This window comes from Saccopteryx bilineata, chromosome 6, assembly GCF_036850765.1.
Source record: "Saccopteryx bilineata isolate mSacBil1 chromosome 6, mSacBil1_pri_phased_curated, whole genome shotgun sequence".
In the NCBI taxonomy this organism is placed as follows: domain Eukaryota; kingdom Metazoa; phylum Chordata; class Mammalia; order Chiroptera; family Emballonuridae; genus Saccopteryx; species Saccopteryx bilineata.
In genome coordinates, this window is record NC_089495.1 from 56,990,092 (window position 1) to 57,006,176 (window position 16,085).

General features: G+C 32.6%; 1 pseudogene; it reads left to right on the top strand.

Annotated features, from left to right (window-relative positions):
* The first annotated feature begins 4,932 nt into the window (after positions 1–4,932).
* On the top strand, positions 4,933–14,423 carry LOC136309297 (proteasome subunit beta type-7 pseudogene; annotated as a pseudogene).
* Positions 14,424–16,085: the final 1,662 nt, after the last annotated feature.

Below are 16,085 nucleotides of genomic sequence, written 5' to 3' on the forward strand. Positions count from 1 at the left end.
ATTTTATTAATTATGCTTTTTTAAAGATTAAAAACCTTTTCTATTGGAAAAAATGATTTTTTAAAGTAATCATTTTAAAATTTGCAAGTATATTTTCTAAGCATTACATATTGCTATTATCATTATAACAGGATATTAATGGAGCGTTAGTATACTGGATAACATAGAGCATATTAAATTAGACATTTTTCCTCCACAGCCACTAAAAATTGGAAGAAAACATTTTACTCCTGATTCCCATAGAGTTGAGAAAATAAAACCTTGGGGCATGGATGGAGAAGTCTCTTCTGTTTCATGCCTGGGTATTATTTCTTCAAATATCTGAGGAATGAGTAAGCCAGTTGTCATACATTCTGGAGCATAATGAAGAACTGGCTTCAAGAATTGCATTTTGTTCTATTGGCAGTAGATTCAGATTCTTCTTTCTTTTTATGTACATTCTTTGATGTGACTTGAATGATTGCAGCAGTGGTAGGAGACATAAGATGCAACATCCTGCCATACAGAGGATGCATGTGGATTCTGGTATTTGTTGTTGCACCATCTGCCTTCTTTTCTATCATGCACTCTTGAGGAACACAGACATAGACCCCCTAAGCTTGTGTAAGGTAGAAGACCACTGGCCAAGCTTCTTCTTCAGAGCATGTAGGAAAAGACAAGGAACTTTGGGCCAAGTATTTCCAATTGTTATGTCTCAGATTCATCAGTGACATGTTTCTTCGGGTTTGGGAACATGGATGAATGACAATGACACAAATCCTCTCATTTCTAAATTGTTCACTGAGGAGAACAATCACACTCAGGGCAGATACTTGGGTATCTACTGCAGAGCATATCAGGTGGTTTGGCTTTTCTTTTACCTAGCTCACTCCCTTATACCTACGTTAAGTAATGCAATGCTTTGCTAAGTTTGCCTTCTAAATGCTTTTTATAGATGTCTTATTTATTTACAAATACTGTCTTGGAGCACATCCTCATCTTCTTGCATCCTTACCACTGAAACAGTCTATTAACCAATTTTTCCACCTTCAGCCTTGCCATTCAAATCAGTCCTTCACAAAACCATCAGATGCATTTAAAATAGAAATCTGATTCTGTTATTTCTTTTTTTAAAAATCTTGAGTGGTTAATGTTGCCCAGAGGATACAGTCTAAGTTTCTTAGCATGGAATTCAAACCTCTGCTTGATGGAGTTTCCTCCTCTCTGGCTTCATCTTCACTGTCTGCTCCAAGAGCACTGAACACTTGTGTGGTGTCTCATACCTTTGCTCATGATGTCCTGTCTGCATGCAACGTATTTTTTGTCCTACTCATGATGAACTCTTTGTCAGCTTTTAAAACTCTGCACAGATATCTTCTCCAGGAACATCCCCTACTCACTTCCAGGCAGAATTAGATACCCTCACTCTGGTCCCCAGATGCTTGTAATGCACTTATTTTATAACGACACTTACTATATCATCTCTGTGTTCATTTTCACCACCTACTGCAAGTTCTTTGAAGACAGAATCCATCTTATTCTTTAAATTGTTGGCTCCTTACCAAGTACATGACTCATTAAGAACACTCTGACCATGTTTGCATAATGAATGAACTAAAATGCCTCTGTGAATAGACGAAATCTCTGTGAAGCAGGGAAAGAGAGAGAAAAAAGAAAAGAAACCTGGAATGAGCCTTTAGAAATTTTTACAATTATGTGCTTTATTGTATTCTATTTTGTCTGTCTATTCTTGTTCTTATCTTTAGATCAAGAGCTACAACTAATTTCCTGCTTTCTCAGAACTGCTTCAAAATAGATGGTATGTTTCTCAACACACACTGTGTGCTAAATGAATATTTGTGATTGATTTATAATCCTTGCGAAACTACTGAGTTATTGCTCAGTGTCAAGACTGAGTAATGTATAAGAAAAATTGGTTAAGAGCAGAGATATACATACTCAATATTATACTGCGAGGAATGTTATTCTGCTTTATAAAAAAACATAAGGACATGTGTGGAAAGAAAGAAAAATGAAAAGCAGAAAGATACATCCTTTTAGTCTGTTTATCTTACAACTTTTCATCTATTTATTACCTTCCTAATCAATTTCACTCTACCCATCATATATGTTTTCCCACCACTAATCATTGCATTAGCTTAAAGCAGTGCATATATTTTATTGCAGTAGCACCAATGAAAAATATTTGTAAACAGAAGGGAGAACTGAATGCTGACTATGTTTACATGTACTCAGTGGTGAGATTCAAATAATTTAACAGCTGGTTCACTGCCTTAATGACAATTTTAAGTATAAAAAAGATACACTGGAAGGTAGTATATTATTTTATGCATTTAATGCTTAAATAAGAATTAAAAAGGTATACAAAACTAGATTATAGGAAAGAATTTTAAACTGTTAATGAAAAAATATTAAATAATAGCTGACAAAAAACAATAAAACTGTTATTTAAGAAATTTCCATATTGCTTGTTGATTGACATCTTACTTGCAATTGTTTTTCACTGACGGACAGAATGAACATTACTATGGGTGCTTAGAATACGCTGTTGTGCAGATGAACGTTAAAAAAGAGTAAAGAATGTAAAATTGTGATTTCCACTTGGGCAGCTGTCCAGGCACCCACCTTAGATAGAACACTGATTACAGGTGCCATTTTAACAACCAGTTTACCAAACTCAACAAAAAACTAGCTATGGTTTTTAATGAACTGGTGCGAACCAGCTGAATCCCACCACTGCATGTACCCTATTACTTATAGAGAAGCCAAAGTCATTTTCTTCTTCCTGTCATCACTATACAGGTAGATAAGCTTTTACCCAGAGAAACAAGAACAGTGACACCATTCTTATATACCCAGAAAATCAGAACTAAGTGCATTCCATAAAATTGTTCCATATGAAATTGGCATCAATTAATGCACTGAATAATTCTTTCTTTCAGATGGAAATATCATTTAAGAAATATGAAGATATTGTACTGTGAGGGAAAACGAGGCATCAGGAAGATTCTTATTTAAGCACAGATAGCTATTAAAACCTTACCTGAGGTGCCCTGTAGCAAGGCCTCTCACACATCCTGTCTTATCTTTGACAGCTTGTCTTAATGCTTAAGGCCAGAGACAGGCCACACAGTTCAGAAAGGTGAACATTGCATCTATTGCATTAGATTTTACTGTAAATGCTTTTGTCCGTAATTCCCAACAGGCACTTAGATTCTTTATCACTGTATACATCCATGAAACTCATGACAGTGACACACATCAATCAGGAAAAGTTTACTTTCCCCTCTTTCTGCTCACAAGGCACTTAAAGAATTGAGGCAACAGAATTTCATTGAATTGTACAGTTGGCCACAAAGGGATGTTTAACATTTTCCTACAGAGTAGCAAGCTATCATGGAATGAGGCATGGCTAGTTCTAGTTATACACGATCTTGTTAGCAGAGTAACATTCTTTGAGGGAGAAATTCTTAATAAAAATACGTGGAAGCCTGTGAAATTTTTGGCAGCATATATTAATTTAGAAGAGAGAAATAATTATAAGTTTTTTGTGTTAATAAGAGCTGATTGTTACAAATTATGAATAAAGTTTAAAATGCAGAGGGTGATTCTGGCAAGATAAATAAAAAAAAGACCTATTGGGACTTGGGGGGGTAATTGAAGAATTGCTTAACACTGGCATAGCTCTCTTCACTACATGTTGGATATATTTAAGATTCCCTGAATGTTGTAAATATTATTCTAAAATATACAAATATATGGAAGGAGGAAAAAAAAGCCTAATCTATAATGAAACCATGGATCTTGAACAGTCCCTGAACACACATTATAAATAATATCTGGAAAATACAAAAAATTTTTGACCAAAAGAAAGAAGAGTGAGATTCAAAAATTACTCAATATGATAAAAACAATATTATTTTCAATAAGGTAAGCAATAAAGTTGTGAATCACTTTTACAATAGTCCCTGTCTTGGCAAGACAAGAACTGGGGACCTGTGGGAGCCAAGAGTGAAAGGCAGTGAGTGACACACTGGTCTCTCAGAGAGGTCTATACTAATTTTTTCTGAGAGAGCATGAATTTAGGCCTAAAAGAGGTATTGAGATTCCATGTCATCATAAGACTTAGCCACTTCTTAAATAGAGAGGTGACTAAGGATATTAGAAGAAGCAGAAAGAGGGCAGACATTGGTTAAAAAATAGTAAGCCTTCTGCGAAGATATTAATTACTAGAGAAATAATAAATGCAATGACTAAATGTTGAAGGATGCTATCTAACCCCAAGGAATTGACCACACCTTTCACACAGAAGATATAACAGATTTGGGATCCAGAGATAACTGTTTATACATGAGATGCATGCTATCCCAAAGCATTCATCATTTCCATCCCTCTGTTTTCATGCGTCCAACACTCACAGTTAAAGAGTGAACCAGAGAAATAAAATAAATAAAACTGTATTTATTTTTCTATCTGGAGACATAGAGGGATTATTCTAAGGACATCTTATTTTAAAAGGAGGCTAGCAGTAAGAGCCCTCCACCACAGACACACACATTATCTTTCTGCATATTACAAAACAGATACTACATTTAAAAATGATTAATAAATGTACAAGATCTGGTGTATATAAAACAGTACTGAAACAAATGAAAGAATGGGTTAACATTCAAAGACAATTAAGATTGAATATTGGAGGAAGAACTTACTCAGAAAATAAACTATTTTAAGAAAAATTATCTACAATCTCAGGGAAATTAGGAGAGCATGGAATTTCTATGAAATAAGGATTCATGTGAAATATAGGAGTTATAGGCAAAGCTCAAGAAAGAAATGGGAGAGAAATATAAAATATGAAAATACTTAAAACTATTAGTTTTTAGGGAAAAAAGTAGAGAAATTGGTGCAACTAGCAAAAGAAAATAAACCGCCATGAACACTACCAAACAAGTAAGTGGTGTGGGAAGTAGGCTAGATAAGATCATTCATACTGCAGAAACTATTTAGGAGCAAAACTGATGAGAGAAAATGATAGGTATGAAGAAATGGCTATCAACATACTCAGTAAATAGAGAATTGGGGTTTCTCAGGAAGAGAACTCAACAATTGGATTACAAAAATATTTAGGGAAGTATAGAAAATTTTTCTTAAAAAATAATTTGAATATGCATATTTTGTTATTTATTGTTCTATCAGAAATCAGTACAAAATTTGAAGGTTGAAACAATTGCAATTGCTTTAAAAAACAAAACAAATAAAAAAATCTCATTTCCTTGTTCTGGCTCAAGGAATGTCTTTTGGTAGCTGAAGTTAGAACAGCTAGAGTGGGCTGGGCAGCTCTCTCTGTCTTCATAGGAGAACTTTAGGGTCCTTCCTGTGGCTCTCCACACAGCATCAGGGCCTCAGGACATGGACCACTTAACCTGGGCTGGAACACTTCTAAGAGTTAGTATTTTAAGAAAACAAAGTAGATATGCATAACTTTTTATCACTTGTACTTAAAAGTCACTTCGAATCACATTTCCCATAGTTATTAGCTCACCAACATTCCAGATAAAGGACAATACAACCCACGTCTTTACAAGTGACACTGTCAAATTATAGGAAGAGCATATGGGTTAGATGATATTATTGTGGTGATTTTGAAAACAGCACCTGTCTACATATTGAAAGAGGTTACTGTAAGTATTATAAGAACTAATGAAGAATTAATAGAGAATAGTAGAGTTATATAACGTGGTAACAAATTTAAACTTTAAGGAAAGAATACTATCATTCTGGAAAAAGGAGTCACATGTGAAGGGAAATTCAGGCTGATCTGAGATTTCCACACAATAATGTTGAAGAACAGGAAACTTTGGAGCACTTTCTTTGAAGTTATAAGGAGAAAAAACTTTTCCCCAATAACTTATACCTAGTCTATACACACAAGTTTTATTTATGAAAATGACAGGAAAAAATTTAAAAATATATAAAGGCTCAGAGTATAAATTGTTTATTCACCATTATCAAAAATCACCCTAAAAAACAAACCTAACCACATTAAAAATAAAATAAAATTTCAAAATAAAGAAATCATATTTGAATACTAGAATATAAAATCAGCATTTTCTCTTATCTTATAGAAGTCATTCAAAAGCACTAAGGAGAATATAAGTAAGTTTGGTGAAACTGGGAAACAGCGAAAACCCCAGACCACCAGATATAAAAAATAATAAATAAAGAAGGCAGGGTAGGAAGAAACTTTTGGAGATGATGACTATGTTTTTGATATTGAGTACAGTGATGGTTTCACAGATATGTAGTTTTCCTTAAACTCATAAAGTTGTATAAATTAAATATATTCAGCTTTTTGTAAGTCAAATATATCTCAATAAAGTAGTTTAAAAAATATCTGGAAGAGTTAATAACAGCAGAATTCATGTAGTGGGGCAAAAGGAAAAGGGCAATAAACGATGATGTAGCAATGGCATCAGAGAGCTACAGATGTGAGAAAGAATCCAGCAAAAAAATATAGTATCAAAGATGAAGGTCACACCAAGGATAAACCCAAGTTCTTCATTTCCAATAGCGGATACAGCAATACACCTGGCATAAGTTTTACTCGACTCAGTTGGTTCTAGGAAGCAGAATTGAGACTAAATGAGCAATCCTATGGACAATCCATATGTGCAAGCAATACTGTTTGTTGCAGTATAGGAAGAGACATAGAATTAAAATTGTAAGACCCTGAAAGCTAACATAAGAAAGAACCTAGATGACCTTGGTTACAGTGATGACTTTTTAGATTTGACACCATAGGCATGATTCATGAAAATGTAATTTATAAATGGTATTTATTAAAACTTAAAATGTCAACAGAACGAGAAAACAAACTGCAGACTGGGAGAAAATATTGTCAAAAGATAATTTTGACTTTTATCTAAAATCTACCAAGAACTCTTAAAACTCAACAATAAGGAAAACAAATAACCTAAAAAAAATGGATTAAAGATCAGCACAGATACTTCACCAAAGAAAATGTAGCGGTGGCATATAAGCATATGAAATGATGGTTCACATTATATTTTATAAGGGGAATGCAATTTAAAACAACTAAATATCACTACAAACATTTAAGATGGCCAAAATTTGTAACAATGACAAAAACAAATGCCAGCTAGGAAGGAGAACAGCGGGAACTCTCATTCACTGCTTATGGATATGCCAAACGGTACAGCCACTTTGGAAGAATGGTTGGCAGTTTCTTTCACAATGAAACATACTCTTACCACACTATCCAGCAATTGCGTTCTGTGATACTTACCCAACAGAGTTGAAAACTTATGCACACAAATGTACAAAAGTTTTATTAATAATGGCCAAAACTTGAAATCAATCAAGATGTCCTTCAGTAGGTGAATTGATACATAAACCTTAGTACATGCAGATAATGGAGCATTATTCAGTGCTAAAAATATATGAGCTATAAGCAGAAAAAGACAGGGAAGGACCTTCAAGTCATATTACTAAGTAAAAATAAAACCCATCAGAAAGGCTACAAACTGTGTGATTCCAATTATATGACATTCTAGAAAAGGCAGAACTATGGAAACAATAAAAAGATCAATGGTTGGCAGTGGTGTAGAGGCTAGATAGAAACGAATGAATAAACCACAGAAGATTTTTAGGGCAAGGAAACTACTCTGTATAATATTATAATGATAGATATCTGTTATTTTGCATTTGTCCAAAACCCTAGAATGTATAACACCAAGAGTAAGCCCTAAGGTAAACATGGGCTTTGGGTGATTATGATATGCCAACACAGATTTATCCTTGGTAAACAATACCATTCTGGTGAGTGATTTAGATAATAAGGGCAACCATGCATGTGTGGGGAAAAGGAGTATATGGGAAATCTTTGTATATTCCTCTCAATTTTCTCTGACCTAAAACTGCTCTTAAAAAAGCTTTTCATGGATAATTTGCTAAAAAAGATGTGGTACATAAATACAATGAAATGTACTTAACCATAAGAAAAGTTAAGATATTTCTATTTGTGATAACATGGAGGAATCTTATGAGTATCATGTTAAGTGAAATGAGTCAGATGAAAAAGAACAAGAACCTATAATTTTACTCATATGTGGGAATATAATATAGAGAGCAACAAATGAATGAACAAAACAAATAAAATCCTCATAACAGAGACAACAGTATGATGGTAACCAAAAGTGGAAGGAAGTAGAAGAAAGTTGGAGAGGGTAACAAATATATAGTGACAAATGAAGACTGGACTTCGGTTGTTGGACACACAAAGAAATATATGGGTGCTGTATCATTAACTGTACATAGAACTTATATAATCTTATTAATCAATGTAACCCAAATAAATAAAAAAAGAACAGCAAAAAAAATAATAAAACAAAAACAGAGAAAAGTTATATTCAAAAAGAAAACTACAAACCAATTTCACTATGAATATGAAAATAAAATTTCAAAATAGTCATTGGCATATAATAATAATTATATACATTTGCAAAGTGGTATTTATTCCAGACATGATTGTTCCATAATGATTCAAATTAATCACATTAATAGATCTAAGAAGCATTATATCATCATTCCATTTTGAAAAAAACATTTTTCAAAGTTTTATACCTATTCTTGATATGAACTCCTAAAATTATAATTGAAATAGAATAATATCCCAACATGATAAAATAAGCATCTCAAGCAAAAATCCTGGAACAATCTTTGTTGAAAAACGTTGGAAGCATCCCTGTACACATCAGGAAAAAGACACATAGTGTAGTACCACTACTATTAATTAAATAGTGGCAGGTTATGTATTTATTTATTTATTTATATGTTTGTTTGTTTGTTTATTTGTTTGTTTTAGTCAGCATATTTAGACAAGTGAAATAAATTACAAAGATTGAAAACAAAGAGGTTTAATTTTCACTATTTGCCGATAATATGTTTTTATATTTGGAAAACTTGAAATTTTCAGTTAAAACCAATAATAGATATTTCAGTAAAGTGGTGAGGTACAAAATAAATATGCAGTAATCAATAGCTTCTACTGATACAAACAATACTACATGACATAACACAATGAAAGACCTTATTTATATAAACAACAATAAAAGATAGCATATCTAGTTTTTACAGTTGCAATAACAAATTATCACAAACCTAGTGATTTAAAACAACACATGTTTATTATCTCAGTTCTGAATGTCAGAAGTCCAGAATGATTCAAATGAGCTAAAATCAAAGGATCAGCTGGCCTGCATTCCTTTGGGCTGCTCTAAGGGAAAACACATTCCTTGCCCTTTATAGCTGTTAGAGACTGCTCACATTCCTTGGCTCAGGGTCCTTTTTCTCCACCTTCAGTACCACTTAGGCCAAGTTCTTTTCACACAGCTAGCTCTTTGATTCTTCCTCCTTATTCTCCTTCTCTCACTGATAAAGGAAACTGTGATTATACTGAATATTCGGGGATCATTTCAACATCTCTACATTAGCTGTTTAGAAATCTTAATTCCATCTGCAAACTTTACTCACTTTTGCCATGTAATGTAACATATTTATAATTTCTGAACATTAGACTGTGGACATGTTTGGAATGGAGAAGGCAATTATTCTACTTACCTCATCTAGCAATAAATTTAAAAATAAAAGTGCAATATTTATTTTAAGAAAATTTTGAGATGTTTCAGGGAGCCGCAAAAGAATGCTTGAATAAATTAAAACATGTACTGGCTGTTTGTATGTTTTTTTTGGATAGAAAAAAATAACATGGACACAGATGACAAAAACATCAAATTATATCTATTATCATTAAATTAATCTATAATTTAATGGAATCCAGATTAACAAAAAGCAAATTTAATAACTTTGGAAAGAGATTAGAAATAGTAAAAAAACCAAGCAAGAATAAATAGAAAAATTTTGTAAAAGAAGAATAAGGAAGTTTTAACCAGATGCTAAAGTATATTTCTAACCCTCAATAATTCAAACAGTATGATGTCATTTATGAATAATCACATAAATACAACCACACAGAATTTCTAGAAATAGTCCTAATTCATACAGGATTTACTCAGTGATAAAGATTATATATTTTAGACCATGTTGAAAGATTGTTTATTAAAACCAAATGGTGTTGGGGCATCTTGGTAGCCATCTGGACTTAAAAAAATATTTAATTCTCATAATTTGGTTTGTAGTTTTCTTTTTGAATATAACTTTTCTCTGTTTTTGTTTTATTATTTTTTTGCTGTTCTTTTTTATTTATTGGGGTTACATTGATTAATAAGATTATATAAGTTCTATGTACAGTTCAATGATACAGCACCCATATAATGACCACACTGCTTTTCTTCTTATGACTTTTAATTTCCAGCTTTTGTGGTTGTATTTAAGGTTTTATCTCAGTCTATTATTTTCAACTAGTATCTTAAGATGTATTTTGAAAAAATTTTCCTTTTGTAACAGTTACATTTCAAATGAATAAAAAAATTGAAGATATAAATAAAAACCAATACAGAAATTCATGGATAAATATGTTATAACATTGAAACAAAAGTGGCTTTTCTATGACAAAACCCAGAAGTCATAAAAAATTATTAAAATTTTTAATTACTTAACCATAGTAACAAGAGCAATAAAAAATGGCAAAATTAATCATTAATTCAACATTTAAGATCTATAAAACTACCTATAATTCATAGGCAAAATTGTAATTCCCTTCATATATGAAATATTTCTAAAAATTAAAAAGAATAAAGACAAACAAATAAATACAAGATAGCAGAAGAAAAACAATTTGGATTTTAGATATGTGGAAAGAGACTCAGCTAAACTCACTCATCATGAAAGAAATAAGAATAAATCTACAGTGAGATGCTATTTGTCACCTTTTGGGTCACCCACAAATCCAAAAGGTTAGTATTCTATGTGTGAGATTGAGGGGAACAGCCACACCTACAATATTTATTGCTTGTGAGAATGCAAATTGGTGAAATCTTTTGGCAAGGAGTAAGGGGATGGAGGAGGAGTTAATGTCTATCAAAATAACATATCACATACCTTAACACCCAACAGTCCTGCCCTTACAATATATTCAATTATGTATACAGTAAAAAGATTATTCACTGTTATCTCTTTTTAATAGCAAAATATGACAAAAATTCTAAACATTTATCAACAGGGGGCTAGTTCATTAAATTGTGGTACATTAAACCATTAAACAAAATACATTATGCAGCTAGAATACATAATGTCAAAACTCTTTAGGTAGAGATATGGAAAGACCATAATACATTTTTAAATAAAAAAAAGCAAGGAGTAGACCAATGTATATAATATTAAGGTATTACTTACTTAAGGAGAAAACAGAGAATGCATATGTAATACTAACACTTGCAAAGCACTTTTTATCCACTCTATTCAAAATCACTCTGTAAGGCAGCAATTGTCCTTCCTTTTGCAACACCATAAACAACACATTGGTATTATTTGCTGCTTCATCTTTAGTACCTACCACAGAACATGACATGTAGGGTGCTCACTAGATATTTGGTAAAGAACAAACAAACAAACAAAAACACCCCCACAAAAAACCCAAATAAATATATATACTTTTTAAAACAGAAAAAAACTAAACCTCTAGTAAATGAAGTAACTTGATCCACATCATACAACCAATAAGTGAAAGAATCTCATTTCTGGATATAACAGTGTTGAAAGTATATACACCTACTCATTTTCACAGACTCATCCCATCAGTTATCTGTGAAGACACAAACTGGCTGGAAGTGTATTGGGGACACAGGTAAAGGTGAGATTGCTTCTATGTGCTCTTTTATACTTTTAGAAGTTGTAAAATAGGTGACTGTGTTATATATTCATAAAAGTATATTAAACATATAACTCAGGAATAATAATGCTGACATAAAACATCAGAGGCAAGCACAAAATACCTTTAAAATTTAAATAAACACTTAAATAAAGGTGGTTAATAACTGTTACAAAAGGAAAATTTTTTCAAAATACATCTTATGATACTAGTTGAAAATAATAGACTGAGATAAAACCTTAAATACAACCACAAAAGCTGGAAATTAAAAGTCATAAGAAGAAAAGCAGTGTGGTCATTATAGTTTCTAGGTCTCTCATTGAAGGGAGCCCCTCTGAACAGCTTTGGTGAAGAGAATGTGTTGCTACATAGACACCTATCTTACTTAAATGTATATAATTTCCATAGTGTTGAACATTATTAAAAATAGTTTCTGCTCCTGTGGGCCATGAAAACAAAGTATAGCAAAAAAATGCAACTAAAAAAATTCCTACATTAGATGCACAATAACTCCATATGTGCTCATAACTAAATTCCGAAACTATTGATAAAATGTCCAAAATAACTAAAAGAAGTTGCAATAATGGACAATAAAGATACAATCAGCAAATGTAAATGAAAAGAGGGGAGAGTTCATAATATCAAAATTACACAAACTACAAATTTGGAAAAATTTAATTAAATGAGAACATGAACCTTAACAATAATGAGTTAAACAAGTTCTCAATGAGCCTTTATGCACCAACAGACATAACATCAGAATACCTGAAGAAAGCATTGTAGAACTAAAATGAGAAACAGATGGAAGAGCAACAGGATGGAGATAATTTAAGAGGTTACTTTTTTGTCCTTGAAATATCATGTATATAAAAGTTGTTTCTACATAAAAAGTTAAACAATAAAACAATACTCTAAAAGATTGATATAGTCTAGTCAAATAAAGAATGTATATACTCAGAGCTATAATCTGCAAAAAGAGAATTTCTTTTAAATGGCCCATGGGGAATTTTACAAAAAAAAAATTAATTACATATTAGCCAAAAAGAAATATTCATTTAATTTGAAAGGAGAAAATACTTCAGATCATATTCTGAAATCACAAACTAATAAAGTGAAAAATAAATGTCAAATTTAGAAACAAAAACTCAAAGCATTTGACATTTTAATATCGTTCTTTTTTAAATAACCCTCAAAGCAAAAGCAACAAAAAACCTCACAATTGCAGGGTACTTATGAAATAATGATAATAATATGGCTTAAATATTTTGAATGCCAACTAAAATAATAAAAATAATAAATAACATACATACTGTGAAAGACAACACAGTGAACCCAAGAAACACAGAAAGAAAAAAAAAATAATAAGGATGAAAACATAAAAATGAATTATGTAACAAAATATAATTGCCAATGGCTTATTTTAGGGGAAAAAAATTTGAACCACTCTTTTGCCTGTAAATGGACAGAGGAAAGGAGAAAATGCAGCACAAACATAACATTAGGAGAAAAGAAAAACAAATATTAATGGTATTAGATATTCTAAAATAATATCCTCGTCTTTTATCCAATTCCACGTTAGTTAATTGATAACCTAAATAAATAAATTATATTTTATTAAAATTAAACCATCTTAAAAAATAGGCCTAAGAACACAAAAAACACAAAAATAAAAATAACCGGAGGTAAAAATTCACAGAGTTGTGTAACAGCTATATTTTTTAAAAAATCACCTGGTTCCAAGAAAGACCGCACTATGTCAATGTAGAAGCTACCAGGTGGAGGTTTTTCTTTTGATAGCTGCTGCAGAAATGATGTCTTGGAAGCTGATTCTGCCAAGAAAGAGTAAAAGCTTCCAATGCTTTGGAAAATAGGCACAACCATTGCGGAGGTTGTTTATACAAATGCAATAGTACTTGGAGCAGATGCAAAAAACTGAAGGGATGGTTGTTGCCGACAAGAAAGAACTATTCAAGAATAGCTTTATATCTCCTAACATTTATTGTTGTGGCGCTGGGGCAGCTGCAGACATGGATATGACAACCCAGCTCATTTCTTCCAACTTGGAGCACCACTCCCTCTCTACTGGCAACCTTCCCAGAGTTGTGATGACTAATTGGATGCTGAAATAGAGGCTTTTCAGCTATCAGGTTACACTGGTGCAGCCCTAGTTTTGGACCTCATAAATGTCATTGAACCTCACCTCTTCAGTGACTGTCCTCATGAATCAACTGATAAGTTGCCTTATGTCACCATGGATTCTGGCTCCTGAGCAGCAATGGTTGTGTTTGAAGATAAGTTTAGGCCAGATATGGAGGAGGAGAAAGCCAAGAAGCTGGTGAGAGTGGCCACAGCAGCTGGCATCTTCAATGACTTGGGGTCTGGAAGTAATGACCTCTGTGTGATCAGCAAGAGCAAGCTGCATTTTCTCTGCCTGTACTCAGTGTCCAACAAGAAGGACACAAGATTTGGGTAGTACAGGTGAGAGAAAAAATCCACTGCAGTCCTCACTGGAAAAAGTTTGTGCCTGGAAAATGAGATGCTGGGGGAAACAGTTCAAATGATGGACACTTCCTGAATGGTGTCAGCTGATGATGGTTGATGATATTACTGCTCTAGAAAACAGGGGTGAAGAAACAATGAAGGCTGTTCCTCTATGTAAGCTAGTGTTTGCTGAATGAAACCCAATAAAAATGAAAACAAACACAAACACAAAACCAATCACCAGATTCAGATTATTGCATGTTTGAACTTCATCAACCCTATCATGGAACATCTAGTTTTCATTTCAAATGAATAATTAAAGCAAAAAGATCACAAAGAAGGCTGCTCTCTATTTCTTGTTATGCAATCATGTGACCAACATACCAATATTTAACAAATATAGCAAACATGCAGGGTAAAGTCATACAGCTCAAGGTCTAAGGTCCTTCTCCCAGAATCTGAGCTCCAGCTCTGCTAGATCTCTGTGCTCTACCTTGGAACACAAAAAAGAGCAGAAGACCTACTCATCTGATACCTCAATAAAAGAATATAAACGTTAAGGAACCCAAAACAAACAAACAAAAAACAAGTAAACAACTAAAATAAAACTTTATACATAAAATAGAGTTTAATTAAATTTTTAATTATTATTTAAAAACCATCATTAGCTTTTCTATGCACAAATCAACATTAGTGAGAAATGATGTGATTTAATCCAGAAAATAATATAAACATGCAGCATATACAAACAAAAAAAAAATAGAAATGCTGAGACACTGATATCAGTATTGATGATCTCCAAGAATTGTTCAAGTCATAGGCATTGATCATAATCTCACTTGCCACATATGTTATCTAAAATGCCAGTGGGGCAAGCAGCATCTGATTAGATAAGGGACAGATGACATTGCAAGAGCCCAGAGGAGATAGAAGGTAGATCATCATTCCACACAGTGAATCCACAAAAGCCACATCTTCCCCACCCTTAGCCCTCCTTTTCAAATGACATCTAAGCTATAAGCTGGGTTTGGAGAATTTAAGACTGAGAAATCTTGGTTATTGAATAAGCATTATTTCTCCCTATGAGAGCCTGAGAATGATATACACGAACTAAGGGGTGCTCAAAATGGCCAAACCTGAAGGCAAACCTATTTCAAAAATGGCATGAGGCTTAGTTGCACAGCAGCTTGTACAGTTGTTTTAGTCCTGAAAATCAGTTATTAGGGGTATATGAACAAGACAAGGTTCACCATATAAAATAAGTGAGTATACATTGACTCTGAACATCTGGATTGCAGAGTGAGTTAAGCTTTGTTGTCAAAGATAGTTATATATATATATATTAAGGGCACAAAGTAGAAAAGAATATATAGTACATGCTAAAATTTCCCCATAATTTTTTGAAGATCAGTTAAGATTTCAGAGATCTTTCTGTTCTTATTTTTCACATATTTTTTAAAAATGTACAATATGGACTATTTTAGCAATTATAAAAAGTAAACATAGACAGTTATAAGAAAGAAAGAAAACAGGATAAAATATAGGTAAAAATTTTTAATTCATACTATATGCCAGGTAGTATGCTCAATGCTTAACAAGTGTTAACTCATTTAATTTTTCCATCAGCTGCAGGAGTTATATTCCATTTTTATAGAATTGAAGCTTGAAAAGACTAAGTAACTTGACCACAGTCATAAAGCTAGGTAATATTGCATCATAGATTCAAAACTTAGCAGTCAAACTTCTGAACATCTAA